This window comes from Suricata suricatta, chromosome 16 (assembly GCF_006229205.1).
Source record: "Suricata suricatta isolate VVHF042 chromosome 16, meerkat_22Aug2017_6uvM2_HiC, whole genome shotgun sequence".
In the NCBI taxonomy this organism is placed as follows: Eukaryota; Metazoa; Chordata; class Mammalia; order Carnivora; family Herpestidae; genus Suricata; species Suricata suricatta.
In genome coordinates, this window is record NC_043715.1 from 19,695,455 (window position 1) to 19,711,594 (window position 16,140).

Below are 16,140 nucleotides of genomic sequence, written 5' to 3' on the forward strand. Positions count from 1 at the left end.
TTGGAGATTTTTCATTAAATGAATCCTGTTACTGAAAACCCACACCAGGTCATTCCTAGCGGGAGCAGAATCCAGAACAGACTCGGGGTCTCAGCAGCTGCCCACCCAGAGGGCCCGCTGTCATCACTGGCTCCCCCAGTTACGCGGGGGGGTCTGGGGCCCCTCTCTACATGTCTCTCTCCCCCTGCTCTGTTTCCTTTTGTCTCTGAGTCTTGTTCCTACCTTTCTCACTGCCACCCACTTCCCCTTCTCTCTCTCCTTGGGTGTCTCTCTCTGCTTCTTTGCTTCTGTCCCTGTCTCTGACTCAGGCTCCACATTGCTAACTAGTTTTGTTTCTCTGTTAACCATTCTGTTTCTCTGTCTCTCCCGGGTGTTCTCCCTTCTTTATTTTTTCCTCCTGTTTTCTTTCTCTCCTGTTTTTTCTTTACCAATGTCATTTTCCTCTCTGCTTTTCAACCTTCCTCTTTATTTCTCCTTAACTGTACTTGTTGGTTTTTGTTCTTTCCCCATTTATCTGTTCTTTCTCTGTCTCCACCCCTCTGTTTGCATTTCTTTCAATGTCTCATTCTTTCTACTTTCCTCTTTCTGTACTTCTATTTCTGTTTGAAGCTTTTTTTCTTTTTCACTCTCTCCCCCTTGTCCCTTGCTCATTGTATATTTTTCTTTCTTTCCCTCTTCCCCTGCCTCTCTCTCTCGTCCCTTATGTTTCTCACGATTTTACTATGTCTCATTTTTCTCTCCTCTCTCAGAAAACACACACACACACACACACACACACACACACACACACACACTCCATTCTTTCCCTTCCTGCATCCTGACCTGGTGGACTCCTCCAGAGAGAGCAGGCTGTAAATTTAAAGGGGCTCCATAACACCATTGGGTGTTGTTTGGTTTATGGTGCCTTCATGAAATCACAGACACATATTTCATTCCTGCAGAAACTTCTTTCTGGTTGACTCAGCATTGCACTGGGCACTCAGACATCTGTGATGTAGGTGCCCCCTCCCCACACACCGTATTTCTAAGACTCCCCCAGACCCGGCACCCTGGAGGGCCTCCTACCCCTGCACTAGAAAGCCTTTCTCTCCCACATTCCACTGCACAGGCCCTAAACCAAACCCAGCTCAGAGGGTTTCAGGGCAGCCTGGACTTAGCCAAGCCAAGTTAAATTTAGGTTGAAAGAGTCAAAGATAATAAATGTTAAAAAGCTTTATTTTAAAAGGGTAAGGGCATCTGCTCCAGGAAGGTAAGCTCCCTCACAGATTTACTCCCTGGGACAGGGCACCTGGAAACAGTGCAGGAAGGGTGGGGTCCCATTCCTCCCATCCCCTTTGTGACTCTGCCTTTGTGGATCTTGGTAACATTCTCACTGGCATCTGGCTCTGGTAGCAAAAAGGTAGGATCGGAATGGAGGAGAAGGAAGTTGGCCCTCTTTCTCCACTCCCTCTATGAGCTATTAAGCCTGGATGATTTTCTCAGTTGGTTTTGCATCTCAGTTGGACCCTCTGTAAAACGAATTCCAGATTTAAGCCTCCATTGATTGAGCAAACCCCACATGGCAGGAGGGGTGCTTGAGACTGTTGTGTTGTATCCTGTGTAAGGCCATTCTCCCTCTGACCTGTGGCCGGCTAGGATCACTGAACAGTTTCTCTGACGGGCGCTGGCTTCAAGTCCCAGCATTAATATTGCCTTTTATGCCGGGAGATTGTAACAAAATAGATGTTTCCCTTTACACTCCGTCAGAGCAATGTGTTGATTATATTTTTAGGACTTAGGCAGTTTACAGTTACATATTTATGTGTTTGCTTACTTATTTATGATTCAGTGGTCCTTGTGAGATCATAAGCTTCATGTGGGAAAGAACCATGGCTGTTTCATTCTCCATCACACACCCCGTGCCTAGGGCAGTGATATGGAAACCGAGGCCAGGGTAAATGAATTACTTCACACATCTTCAACGTGCTGACACAAGAATGGGGACACACAGCAGCATTGTGCAACCTCCCTCCCTCCCTTCTAGACCTATAGCATTTGCCGGCCAGAATCCATACCAGGAACAAGTGTGATGTTATATATGGCAAAGGCTTTGCAAACTGTGAGCCTTGGGAAAAAGTTATTTTCTATAAATTGGTAAGGTTATGCCAGACCATCTCTCAACATCTGCAACTCCTTGAAGTAGGAAGGGGTTTATTTTAATCTTAAGAGTGACCAGAGAGGATCAATTTTTGTCTCCAAAGAGATCAAGAAGGGCCAATTAAGTATATTTAACCCTAGAAACTGACAGGTGGTCACACCCCACAGGGACTCTATGATTGTTCAGAGAGCCCTGTCCCCTTGGGTGTGGTCAGCAGTGTTTTTAATTCTCTGAAATTGTTGAGGGAAGATTTCCTGGGGCTTAGGTAAGCTTGTTCCATGCCAGCCCCTGCCGCCAGGCCACAGCGGATCTTTGCTTCCTCATATCCACTATGTGATACTGGAGGGTATCAAGGAAAATTCCTTTGGTTTCCATTGTCAATAGGGTTATAATTATTATTTGATTACTGGAATTTAAGATGCGTTCCAAGTGCCTTCTCTCTTTCCTTCTAGTTATTAATTCAGTTCTTTTTGATACACAAGGAGTCTCGGGTGCCTGTTTTTCTCAACTGCTGGGTATGCCACAAGAGTCAGGGATTAGGCGTACTATGCAATTAAAGAGGGGTGGCTTCAAGACCTTGGTTCAAACTTTGTTAGCAACAAAAGGAACAACTCCTGTATTCCTCATGCATAGTAGTATATTAAGCATATAAGACATAATATTGTATATTAGATCCATGAAATACAATTAGAATTATAAATGATGTTTCCTGTGTTAAATAAGTGGCTTGGGTTATTGTGATAGATGTATTACTGTTAACCTCATTTTGGATATGTGGATACATATAAGGAGATACAATGTATAAGGAGATACAATGACTCACCCCAAGCCTACAAGGCTAATAGAAATCAAGGATGCTGCATAAGCCCTGGCTGAGTCTAGATGCTGAAGCTGACACTGAAATCTCCACACTATATCTATCTCTATTAGACTCTGAGCTCTTTAGACTATGGACTTTCTAATTAATTATATTTTACCTTAATAATAGTCCATTCTTTTCTACTTTTTTTTTTTTTTTGGTTTTCCACTGCCATTCCAGGCCCCCACCACTTTCCAAATGGACTACTGTAACGCCCCTAACTTTTCCACCTACTTCTCCCATTCAGTCTCCTCTGTCTTTTCAAAGGTTTGCTCTAGCTTCAAACTATTAATTCTAAATTATGCTTCCCACTTCACTCATGTGAGCATTAAGGACTGTTCTCTTTAATGCATGTATTGTTTTTCTCCAGGGGATTATGGCCACTCACAAGATCCCGGCCCTCATCTCTGCTTCAGGAGGTCTCCTCTTTTGGCTGATCTCACGGGGCCTTCCTCATCTCCCTGAGAAATCTCTCTTCTGGGAGTCTAGAACCAGGATTGCCTCTTCCCAGGTAAAACCACTGATTCTCAGATTGTGTGGGGTCTGAAATGGGTTGAGAAATATCATTAAGGAAGTTCTCCATGGCTTAACTCTAGTCTCTGTTTAAATAGCCCCATGGAGAGGAAATTTAACAACTTCTCAAATAGTACATTTTCTCTGGACACACTAAATGTATACTAACATTAACAGCCTGAAATTTTTTAATGTTCTTGGTGTGCTAGCCACTCTCTGGATACTGTATACACTTTAAGCCCTCACCCAAACCCTTCAAGTAAGTATGAATAAACCCATTTTACAGATAAGGAAATTGAGATTCGAAGAGGCAAAGTGAGTTGGCCAAGGTCCCAGGGTTATTAATTCACTTTGCCTCTTTGCTTTTTTTAATTTTTTAATGTTTATTCATTTTTGAGAGACAGAGTGTGAGCGAGGGAGGAGCAGAGGGAGGCTCTGAGCTGTTAGCACAAAGCCCAATGTGGGGCTCGAATTCACTGACCACGAGATCATGACTTGAGCTGAAGTTGGACGTTTAACCAACTGGGCCACCTACGCACTCTGCACTTTGCCTTTTTGAATCTCAAATTCCAAGCAGTGCTTGGAACCAAACCTGGGTCCAGCACATGCTCTCTGTTCTGAAATACTTTCCAAATAAACTGTTACCTCACACTATGGATGATTCTGGGGGAAGGGTTCTAACTCTTTGTGCTTCCACAGCCCCTTTTGTGACCTCAGCACAAATGACATGGTTTTAGGTCTGCCTCCCTATGAGGACAAACATTCCTTAAAAACAGAACCTTTTGCAGACCTGTCTTCAATAAGCACATAATCTACCCAAGTAGGTAAAATATGTTTACAGATACACGCTAGACTAGCACCTTGATCCATGCTGCACAGATCCTCTCCTTAAACCATTGCAGTAGGTCTGAGATTGCCTTTCCCTTATAGATAATGACGTTGAGGCTCAGAATTCTTCTCATGGTACTGAGACTGCATGTGCCTGTCAGATCTGCAGAGAACTTGATGTGTACCTGTGTGACTTGGGTCAGCAAGGAAGCAACTTTCCTCTCTTGGATGTTCACTGTCAACTCTACTTGAGAAGGAGGCTCAGTCCATGCATCTGATGAAGACCTGGATTTGGTTGTACTGAGCAACATGACTCTAGGCTTGAGGGCAGGTCACGTGTACATTTCCACTTCCCCCTCTACCTAACATTCTCCATGTTTTCTCCTAACTGTTGAGTTGGGCACACTATTGTTCTACATGTGCCAAATGCTGTGTCTTTACATGTACTGTAACACTTAAACATTGCAAAAATCCTGTAAGGCAGACGTTACATATTTGTAAAGTGACGCTAAGATAAAAGTGAGTTGTCCAAGGTCACACAGTTAGTACCAAATTAAACTTGAATCAAACCTGGACATGTTCATTCCTAAGAATTTTGACTTCCTATGATGTTCTGCAGGGCATTTGTTGTTCTCCAGTTCCTGCTGCCTTATAGAAACAACATACAAATTAGGTCTCATAAACCCCACCAGGGCTTTCTATCTCTGGTTAAGATAAGCAGAACTCTGAACCTGAATTCAAGTCTGGGTTTTGCCACTATTAGGACATGAGCTTCCAATGAAAGTTGGTTTCCCTGGATAGAAATTCCACAGACATAGAATTTAATAGCTACTATAAATTAGAAAAGTCCCCATTTGATCCTCACAACAGTAGGGATTATTATTCTTATTTTATAAATCAAATCAAATAAAAATAACTGGGTTACAGTTATCTGAGAACTTACTTCCCAGCATTTGTGTTCTACTAATGAGATAATAAATAGGGATATGTTTTACACATGGAAAAGGCAATGCATATATTTCTGTTATACCAAACCTGTAAATGAAAGAGTGGATGTTTGTGACCTCGGGTAGGTCTTTCTTAATTAGAATGTAATCATCATGGTGTTCTGAGAAGGAATGCAATGCCAGGACACAAGTGGGACCCAGGGGGTGTGAATGTTTGTAGGATGGATCCTAGGGAAGCGATTCCAGGGGACAGGACACAGCCTCCAGCCACCTGAGTCTAGGAGCCAGGTGTCCTCTCCAACAATGAAGGGTAAACAGTAGAGTCTGAGCTGGGACTCCTGTCTCCATATACCTAGGTCTGGCTTGGGCAGTGGTCAAAGCAATAGCTCCTGAGTCTTTGCAGAAACCACTTGGCTTCACTTATGCATGAGAAACCAATGAGCCTTCCTAGGGCATTTTTCTCACAGATTTCCAAGCCTGGCTATTGGCTTTCTGTCACTTCTTTCAGGCCTGATTAACACAGTATAAAATTGAGGGGTTTTCAGCCATTCCTCAAAGAGGAGGAGTCAGTTTTCTTTGCTTTCATTCTGAAATAAGCAATTGCATTACCTCCATCTGGATGGAGGCTGGGGATGCAAGGAGTTGGGATCAACACATGGTGAGAAGGAAGACAGAAGCTGAAGTGGCAATGGATGTGATATGCTCCTTAGGCTGGGCTGCTGGGTCCTCAAATCAAGGGAATATCAGTGACTTGTCCAAGGCAAAATGGTGATAAGGGCCCTGGAGGATGGGGATTGTAACCATGGCGAATGTTAACATCCACTGGGCACTTTACAATGTGCTGGGCTAAGTGACATGTGTATCTCATTTAATCCTCACAAAACCTTATGTGGTAGGCACTGTCACTGTCCCAACTTTATAGATGACGGAAACTGAGACTTGGAGGGGTTGGTGAGTTGCCTGAGGTAGCACAACTGGTGAGGGAGGGAGCTGCATTAAATCCCAGACTATCAAAGCCAGAGCTCCTCTCTCCATCAACAGACTCTAATGCATCCAGGGTCGAAGCCAGAGGAACTTCCTAATTGGGCCTATTAGCTTAGCCTATCATTCTGGGAGACAGATGGAGGAAATCTCGAAGACTCAATAAAAGTAGCTTCCTTTGGGGCCAAGAAGCAGGCTTTCTCACTGATGAAAGTCTGAATTCAGAAGTTCCCGCAGGGGTTAGCATGGTGTGGGGGAAACCGTGCGGAGAGATGGAGGACTCAATTTGTAACCCAGCTCCATTCTCCACCTTGGGACTGTGAGCCAGTAACTTGACCTCTCAGAGCCCAAACTTCCGGATACCTATCTGTCAGCAAAGTGCCTGGCCCATTATAGGAGATTAATATCTGTTGGCTTCCTTCCTTCGTTCTGGGGGCTCAGATCCCTTGGGATCTCTGAATGTGTCTATGAGTCCATCCTCTACTTTCCATTTTCCAAAAAGCTTTCACAAAACACATGCACTCATGCAAACACCTGTGGGGGAACAAACTCACAGCTGAGGTTCTTTGCTTTGGGTTGGAGTTAAAACACTGGTTACATCCTGCTGAAGACACACTCCACTTAGCAGACAGAAAGGCTTACGATGAAATATTTCAGCAGGAAAATGCATTCATTGTGTAAGAAAAGTTTTCCAACATCAAGTTTATAGAGGCACATAGTAGAAAAAATAGATTCTTGGTGAAAAGTTTTGTGAACTCTTGCACTGGAATTTATCTCATCCATCACAGATCAGTGTCCTTTAGCCCTTCTCCTTTTTCCCACCTCCTACTTCCTTTGGACCTGCTGCCCTTCTGAAGAACACCCAGGTTAGACACCCAGGACTTACTTCACCACCTCCTACACAGGTTTAGCCTTCCTGCCTCCTTAGTCCGGATACATAAATCCACCTACAGGGGTGATGGGTGGCTCGGCTGTTTAAGCGTCTGACTTTGGCTCAGGTCATGATCGTAGGGTTCATCAGTTCAAGATCTGCATCAGGCTCTCTGCTGTCAGCATGGAGCCTAATTCGGATCCTCTCTCCCTCTCTCTATCTGCCCCTCTCCTGCTCTCTTTCCTCTCCTTCTCTCAAAAATAAACATTAAATAATAATAAAGAAAATTCACCTATGAAGTAAATGACCTTGGAAACCTTACCATTTCTGTGATTTAAACATGGATAAATCGACCAGGTTGTCTAAAATAGTCAAAATGGTAGCACAATAAGATTAATTAAGATTTACCCACTGACTGAACTAATCTTTTGTGAAGGCAGGCAAAGCAGGATTGACAGAGTTCTAAAACAGTTGTCCTTTGCCCCTCACCTGAGTTGTTCATCCCTTCATGCCTACGTCTACACCTACACTGAAAGCACATTTGGATCATCTGGGAGAGCTCTGATAAATCCCCATGTTCAAGCCTCTCACCAGATCACTCTTTCGGGGTGGAACCTAGGAATCAGGATTTTTGTTTAATTTCCCAAGTGAAACCAATGCATTGCTAAGGTTGAGGACTGCTGTTTTATTGAGGGGGGAGGGAGAAGACCAGAATAATCCAGGGTAAAGATGTTTGTCCTAAACCCTGGCACTCACCCCCCCCCCATGGCTTGGCCTTGGACCCCCCAGCCAACACCAACTCCAGAAGACCCTTGATCGAATTTTCAGGCGGCTGTATTTCTGAGGTCTGGGGCATTTCAGGATGAGAGCTGGCTGGTCAATGATGGGTGTGCTCACTGACAACACTTCAACAGCTTTTCTTGGCGTGTTTGAGCTTAAAAAGCTGAAAGATAAAGACCTCACATTAAACTAAGGGGTCTTGCTCTGTCTCCTTCAATCTCCCCAGGCTGATAAATAATGGATAATAACGAGCAGTGCTATTACATGCATAAAGCACTTGGCATCTGCCTCTAAGACAGTGTTTTCCATCTAATCTGAGGTCCAGTTCACCATAAAATCTGTTTGGTGGTAAGGCCAGGTCCTTCTGGAGGGCTCTTTGATGCTGCCAAGATATTCAGTGGAAAAGGGAAAGAACTCAACTCTAGAATCAATTGTAGTATTGGTTTCTAAGAGGCCAAAGGGCTCTGTTAGCATGGACGGAGCCTCTCTTCCTCTCTACGAGCAAGACATGTGGAATTCACCTAGTTTTCAGGGGCAGAGAGGCAAAGTTTCTCAAGTCCCTTCTAATACTGAGCTCCTAGGGCACCTGGGTAGTTCAGTTTATTAAGCATGTGACTCTTGATTTCGGCTGAGGTCATGGTCTCATGGTTACTTAGTTTGGGCCCAGAGTCAGACTCTGAACTGACAGTGCAGAGCCTGCTTGGGATTATCTCTCTCCCTCTCTCTCTGCCTGTCCCCTTCTCTCTGTCTCTCTTTCTCTCTCAATATAAATAAATAAACTTAAAAAATAAAACTAAAACTGAACTCCTTAGACATCTGCTGTTGTGTTTCTGTCTATATATTGTGCATCAGAACCATTAATTGTTTGTCTCCCCTCACTGGAGTTTAAACTTCATACAGGGGATATCATTTTTGCTGTGTATTGGTTGTGCCTAACACAGTACCTGGCATACAGTAGGTGCTCAAATATTGGTTGAATGGATGCTGAGGGTGCAATGTGTAACACCTGCTTTTCCCCTGCTACGGCACATGTTTTGCTTCATTAGCTACACACTCTACAACTTTTGGGAAACCTGGGTCCTTTGAAGGGTGAAATGGTAACATGGGGCTGGTGGCACAATTAACTCTTCATTAGGAATGTCAACTGGCATGGTCGGGGTGGGGTTTTCCTGGGTGGCTCAGTTGAGTAAGCATTGGACTTGGTTTCAACTCGTCACAATCTCACAGCTCTTGATTCGTGGGTTCAAGCCCTGCATAGGCCTCTGCACTGACACACAGAGACTACTTGGTATTCTCCCTCTCTCCGTCTCTCTCTCTCTCTCTCTGCCCCTTCCCTGCTTGTGCTGTCTTTCTCTCTCTCAAAATAAACAATAAAACTTAAAAAAAAGAAGTGTCAAATGGGGACAGTGTAACCCCCACTTGAGCACAGAGCTGTGCAGCCTTAGAGAAGTCACACCCTTAACTTTGTGGACAAAAGAGGGATTCCATTCAACTGCTCTGGTATGATGTTTCAGTGAGTCCATGTACCAGAAGTAGACCCATAAGTGAGCCTGGCATGTAGCAGAGGCCATTCTCTACATAGCTGCATAAGCTGATGTGGGTAACTGAGGACTAAAACACATGAAACATCAAGTGCAGCGTGGGCTTTTGGCTCAATTATATTAACCCCTCTGTGTCTCATTGAAAAGATAACCACATTTAAATTTATACTTTATTAGAAGCTTTACAGAGTGTTTCTGAACATATGTTCCACAGAGAATTAACCTGTCTAATGCCTTATAGGTAAAGGGTTCTATCTGAAAATAAGTTTAAGAAACACCACATACTCTACACTTCCTGATCCATGTCAAGATTCAACAAGAAATATTTATGGAGCATCTACTATGTATCACATAGGATAGACCAGTGAACAGAAAAGACATAAATTCCTGTCCTCATGGTACGCCTATGTTACTGAATGGAAGGAAACAATAAAATAAACGAGAAAATGCATAGTGTGTTCGATGATGGCAAATGGTATGATAAAGAAAAATATGGCCATGAAAGGAGTTGGAAGGCTCTGATTGGCTAGCATGGTTCACCTGCTCACCCTTGAACAAACTGCTGTTGTAGAACTTTCATGGGCTCTTTGATTGGCCAGGCATGGTCACGTGAGGCTTGGGAGACAGCGTCAGCTTTTAGAAGGAGGAGGAGGACCAAACTTACAGGGAAGATACCACCACCTGCTACTATGGGCCACTAGACCTCTCTTGGAAGACCTTTTCTTTTTTTAATGAATTAAGAATTCTGAGAAATCCCGCAGTGAATAAATGTGTATACCTTCACTTAGTAGTTCCCAGTACAGTTAACCATGTATTTTTTGTTACGTATCTAGCTAGAAATAGATGTGATTCCATCAATCCTCCCCATATAGTTCACAGTCTTATTATTAGTAAATCTAGAGTTTGGACAATTCTTAAATTTTTAAATGACCTTTCTAGATTGGAAGAACTTCATCCTCCTCTTTTTATTTCCTTTAATAAAAGTATGTCTTGGCACAAGTGTCTTTCCTCTAATGTAATGAGAGATGTGAAGGCATGAGTTTCTAAGAAAGATTTGCCTCAATGGTTTAGCAAAGGATGTGCAAAGATAAAACAGATGAGTCTGGAGCACCTAGTTTTGACGTAAGGAGAAACCTTCCAAACCACCAGTTGTCCTGGTCAAATTAGTCTAGTTTAATGAGAAACTTTCATGATGTTGTGTAGAAATGTTTGCAAAATCACAGCCCTGTAAAATGTCATGTCATATTCCTTGTGACTTTGGGAAATGTCATGAAGTAAGCTATACCAGTAGGGTTCTTAATGCTTCCAATAAAAGTCTGTCATGGAGAGGGAAGCATATATTTACAATTGCTGTTGAGCCACAGGTCACAAAACATAAAACAGCTGGTTGAATGGCAGAAGCAGAAGACCCCAGACTATTCACAGCAGCTGTTCATGTCTGTGGATGGGGTCCAGATGTGACCCCATTACCAAGTCACCATTCCACTCCAGCAGGTCATTTCAGCCTCTAGCGACACCAGATTCTCTCTCAGGGTACATTGGGATAACAATAAAGACTCCAGAAGTTTAGGGGGAAAGGCCAGAGACTAAGAGACCACCTAGCATTCTTTCCCTTCAGATAAGTTGGGGTTTTTTCTAATGTTTATATATTTTTGAGAGAGAGAAAGCACAAGCAGGGGAGGGGTGGGGAGTGGGGAACAGAAGATCTGAAAGGAGCTCTGTGCTGACAGCAACAAACCCAGTGTGGGGCTCGAACTCATGAGCTGTGAGATTATGACCTGAGCCAGAGTCAGATGTTCAACAAACTGAGCCACCCATGGAGCCTGCTTGAGATTCTCTCTACCCCACCCCCTCAAAAATAAATAAACTTAAAAACAAAAGAAAGAACCATTATTAAATTTCTGCTGAAGTGTTACCTTTTACTTGCCTCTCTTTATGTTTCTGCTTATGTGAATACACGAATGTACAGAGTGTATTGTGTGTTGGCAAATATGCAGTTCTGTGTGCTGACTTATCTTAGTGTTACATTATAAATATTTCCCCACATCATCAGAATGTCTTTACATGCATCATTTTAATGGCTATGTAGTAGTCCATCTATTAAACACACTGTAATTTATTCAAACTTATACTGTATTTGGAGATGTATGCAGCACCTACATCCCTATGCTTTGCTGCTATCAATAAAACTTAAAGAATTTGCACATAGGACTTCAAAAATATAATATTTAGTCTCTTCAGTAATGTGGGAATTTTAGAAGGAAACGTATGAGCTAATTGGTGATTTTTCTAAGTAAAAGAATAAAAAACCAAACAAACAGTGCTTCCAGAGCTATGTCTATTGTTGATGCAATACAGAAATTTTCTCTATGCTGGGGAAGAGAATTTTCTTTAAGTTGTTGGAGGGAGAAAATTTCAAGAGGTTCAAAACTAAATGTACTCATTTTCCATCAAAACACAGGAAAAAAGGATCAAACAAAATCATTAGGAGGGATCAAAACATTGACACCATTGCAAGAATAAAATGTCAGAGTTTAGTGTTCATGAAGGCAACTGGTAGCATTCAACTATTAATAGTCTTAAAGGCCCTCTAAGAACAGAAAATAGATGAGCTGAAGAAGGGGCAGGAGTAATCAATCCACAAACAATAGGCTTCTTCACACCTTTGATTTGTTTTTCCAATGCTGTTAAGAATATAGTATATACCCAATGATAATGGGGATTTTGTGATATTTAGAGCAATAGAATGTAGTCATTCACATGTGTGTCCACATACACATATTCTTTTTCAAGTCATGTTTTTCCTCAGTAAGCTTCTAACAAGACTTCAGTAAAAACAGGAGTGCAATTATTTTGCCTACTAACCAATTGCAACAGTTGGGCTAATCCTGCCAGTATCAGACACTTGTTTCAAAGACCAAGCTACCATTCCTAACCAAATGCACCAATGAACCTCATGGGAAAGGTGCACTGTGCTAAACTTCTCCATAGTAGATCATTCAGGTGGTTTGTCAAACAAATGGAACCTGTCCAATTAGCTGATTTGTTCTCTGGCATGTCCCATATCTTACCATGGAAGCAATGGCCCTTTTAGCCTCTGCACCTTCAATCAAAACCACATACTTCCTTAGGCCATTCTGCATTGCTCACCTGGTGCTTTAAAAGATAGTCATTTTGGAAAACATGGCACCAAGACGTTGAGGTCAGGATCACTCACCCACTGTTCTCCAATTTAGCCAGAGGGGAGCCAGTCAATTATCTTGGAGAAACAATTCCCAGATATTTCTTTTTTCAGCAAGGATATTTTTTCCCCTAGTGGGAGTGATTTTGATGGGTGGTTGAACATTTTACTGAGCACTAAAATCTAATTTTGTTCCCCACTGTTGGGGGTAACATAAGCTCTATTTCCCTGCACTGAGGATGGAAGGCGTCAGAGTGACGACCTGGCCAATTTCCCACTGATCCTATCCTCCTCAATGGGACAGAGTGGGGACGGAGAACTGACCTATAGAAACCCTTGGCTCGGCGCCCTCCAAAGTCAGGGTGTTAGTTTTCAGGCTCTGTCAGACACCATGGCCAAGGCCAAGGGTGCTCCATCAAACCTATCCATTTCAATTAAAGGCTAGAGAGTTGGGAAGTAAAATAATCAATTTTGCAAGTGGAACTCAATCATCCTGTCGACACTTTATCTTTGCTCCGGATATACTTGTGCAGGATATGTTTAATACGACTCTCATGGCATTATTCACAGATGACACTTCTGGTTAGAGATTGATCAAAGCTACTTTGTAAAACTTACAAAGCTAAGGTAAAGTGGCCAAAATATATGTATGTGTAGTACAGGTGTGTATTGGTATACAAAACTTACTGCCAAAGAGCTTCTTATTCATTATCAAAAGAGATCCATGATTGATGGCTAAGCTCTTGCCAAGTCAGCTAAATTGTTATTTAATGTATATCCAATGCTTCAAATTTGTTGATTACCATCCTTTCCACATACCTTACAAAGATACAAACTTTTACTGATGTATTTTCCTTCAATAGTGATGTTTTCAATCTTTACTACCTCTCAACACAATGTTTTGATCATTTATTGAGCAACTATTGTATACCAGGCAGTATATTTGGCAATATGCATACATTAGCTGGTTTGATCCTTATATCCTTGGAGTAGATATAACTTCTAACAGATAATTGTACTCTTCTGTTTCCCATTCTATTGGCATTAATTTTTATATTTTTCTTATTGAGAAGGGATCAGTTCAGTGAAGGCAAGGACTGGGTCTACCTTCTTCACCCTGTAGCATCTATCTGTGGGCATCTGTTTTTTAGACACTGGACAGAAGGTAGCTCAGAGAAGCTTTGTCTGAAGTAAGGAAAACAAAAGTAGTAAGTCCTTCAGTTGTAGGAAACCCTTCCTGGAGGGTTTCCAGGCCATAATGAAGAAAGGAGGGATCTAAATGGAGCCCTTGACCTCCCAGAGTGAAGGAGTCAGAATCAAGAGTTTGGGGAGGCTGAGACAGTTGGGACATATAGGGCAGCATGCAAGATTACTATAGAGGAGATGGACTGATGGAGAGAAGGGCCATAAAAGAGACCTTGGGAGACATATAGAGGGTCCTAGTAAAGTCTCCACCTGGCTACTGATCAGTGCATGCATGTGAGGAAATGTCCAGAAGTTGGGGAAAGAACCACCTGGAAGGAACAGTTGTAACAAACCCCAGAGTTTACACAGGACTACAAACAGGTTGTGTTTCACCAGCCAGACTAAAATAATAATAATAATAACAACAACAACAACAACAACAACAACAACAACAACCTTGAAAACACATGTGGCATTCGGAACACCAAAAAATATTGCCTCAGTCATGGGCTGAAGTAGCTCCAGAGTAAAAATACTGCCCTAAACCTGCTTAGCAAAGCTAAAAAGCAAAGCTTGAGGGGTGCCTGGGTAGCTCAGTAGATTAAGCATCTGACTTCAGCCCAGGTCATGATCCCACACTTTGCGAGTTCGAGCCCTGCATCAGCTTCTGTGCTGACAGCTCAGAGCCTAGAGTCTGCATCAGATTCTATGCCTCACTCTCTGCCCCTCCCCTGATTGCACTCTGTCTCTCTGTCTCTCAAAAATAAATAAACATTAAAAAAATTAAAAAAGCAAATCTTGAAAGTATGAAATGATTTTTAAGTAAATTATCTGTATCCCAGAACAAAACAAATGTATTAATGAAATACAATATTTTCCAGCACCTGGTAAAGTAAAATTCACAGTACCATCCTTCTACTAAAAAATTAATACATGCAAAGAAGCCGAAAAAAATATCCTTCATAATGAAGAACAAAATCAACTGATAGAAACAGAGTTAGGGATTGCACAGATGACATGATAGTAGGTAAAGCCATTAAAACAGACAAAATAAATATGTTTCATTATGTTCAAGAAGGTAGAGGCGAATACACACATATTAAGAAAGATGTGGAAGATAAAAAAGGAAGACTTAAACTAAACTTCGTGATAAAAATATATACAGTATTTTCAGTATTTTAAGTTATCATTGGATTAAACACTAAACAAGTTAATGAACTTGAAGCAGTGATACATAGTATCTAAAATGAAATGGAAAAAGAGAAAATACTGAAACAACATAGCAACAACAGGGCTGTGGGAAATACTTCAAAAGGTATAATATACATGTAATTGGAGTCTCTGAAAAGGGAGGAAGATCCTATTTAAAAATTTCCAAATTTCATTAGTACTCTTAAGCTATAGATTTACAAAGTTCAATAAACCACAAATCCAAAAATCATGAAGAATATTATACCAAGAGCCATTGGACTCAAATTGTTGAAAGATAAAGAAACTGTAAAGCACTCACAGGGGGGGAAAAGGGCATTGTATCTAAAGAAGAACAAAGATTAATAATGAAATCAGAAACAGGGCAAGCTAGAAAATAGTGGTGCAATCAAATTACTTGGGAGTACAGAGGAAGAAGCGGGTATCAACCAAGAATGCTATATCAGATGCATATATCTTTCAAAAATGAAGGCAAACTGAAGCCACTTTCTGATAGACAAATCTGAAATAGTTCATCAATAGTGCAGCACAATAAAAAGTACAGGAATTCCTTCAAACAGAAGAAATATACCAGAAGAAATATACTTCTTCATAAGAAGAAATATAACTACTATGAACATTAAAGCAGCCACTAAAGAGAAAATAGAAAAGGATATTGCCAATAAGCAAATAAAGAACAGTATTTGAACTTCAAAAAATATCCAGTCCAATAACACACTGTGTTCTCCCTGTTTCTCTGCCTATTAGAATGTTATCTCTATCTGTCTCTGCTCCAGAATATGAGGCAAACACCTACTCATCTCCCAAGGATCAGCCAGGTAACACCTACTCTGGTGAGTTTCCTATGACCTTCATGGTATACATACATTTTTTTTCCATAATATTTTATTGTCAAATTGTTTTCCATACAACACCCAGTGCTCTTCCCCTCAAGTGCCCTCCACCATCACCACCACCTGTCTTCCCCCCTACCCCCTTCCCCCCAACCCTCAGTTCATTCTCAGCTTTCAATAGTCTCTCAAGTTCTGCATCCCTCTCTCTCCCCAACTCTCTCTCCCTCCTCCGTTCCCCCTGGTTCTCCATTAGGTCTCTCTTGTTTTCCTGCTAG

The 16,140-nt window shown here is 41.8% G+C and overlaps 1 long non-coding RNA gene across 2 annotated transcripts in view; it reads left to right on the forward strand.

Moving 5' to 3' along the window:
* Positions 1 to 1,372: 1,372 nt before the first annotated feature.
* The window catches only part of LOC115281170, an 18,852-nt gene continuing 4,084 nt past the window's right edge, over positions 1,373 to 16,140 (forward strand). The window contains exons 1-3 of one of the 2 annotated variants that reach the window (XR_003904141.1): positions 1,373 to 1,399; positions 3,367 to 3,507; positions 15,780 to 15,865. This is a non-coding gene — a long non-coding RNA (uncharacterized LOC115281170). Of the gene's footprint in view, positions 1,400 to 2,046; positions 2,134 to 3,366; positions 3,508 to 15,779; positions 15,866 to 16,140 lie in introns of those variants that run through there. The other variant, XR_003904140.1, reaches the window with a different exon arrangement.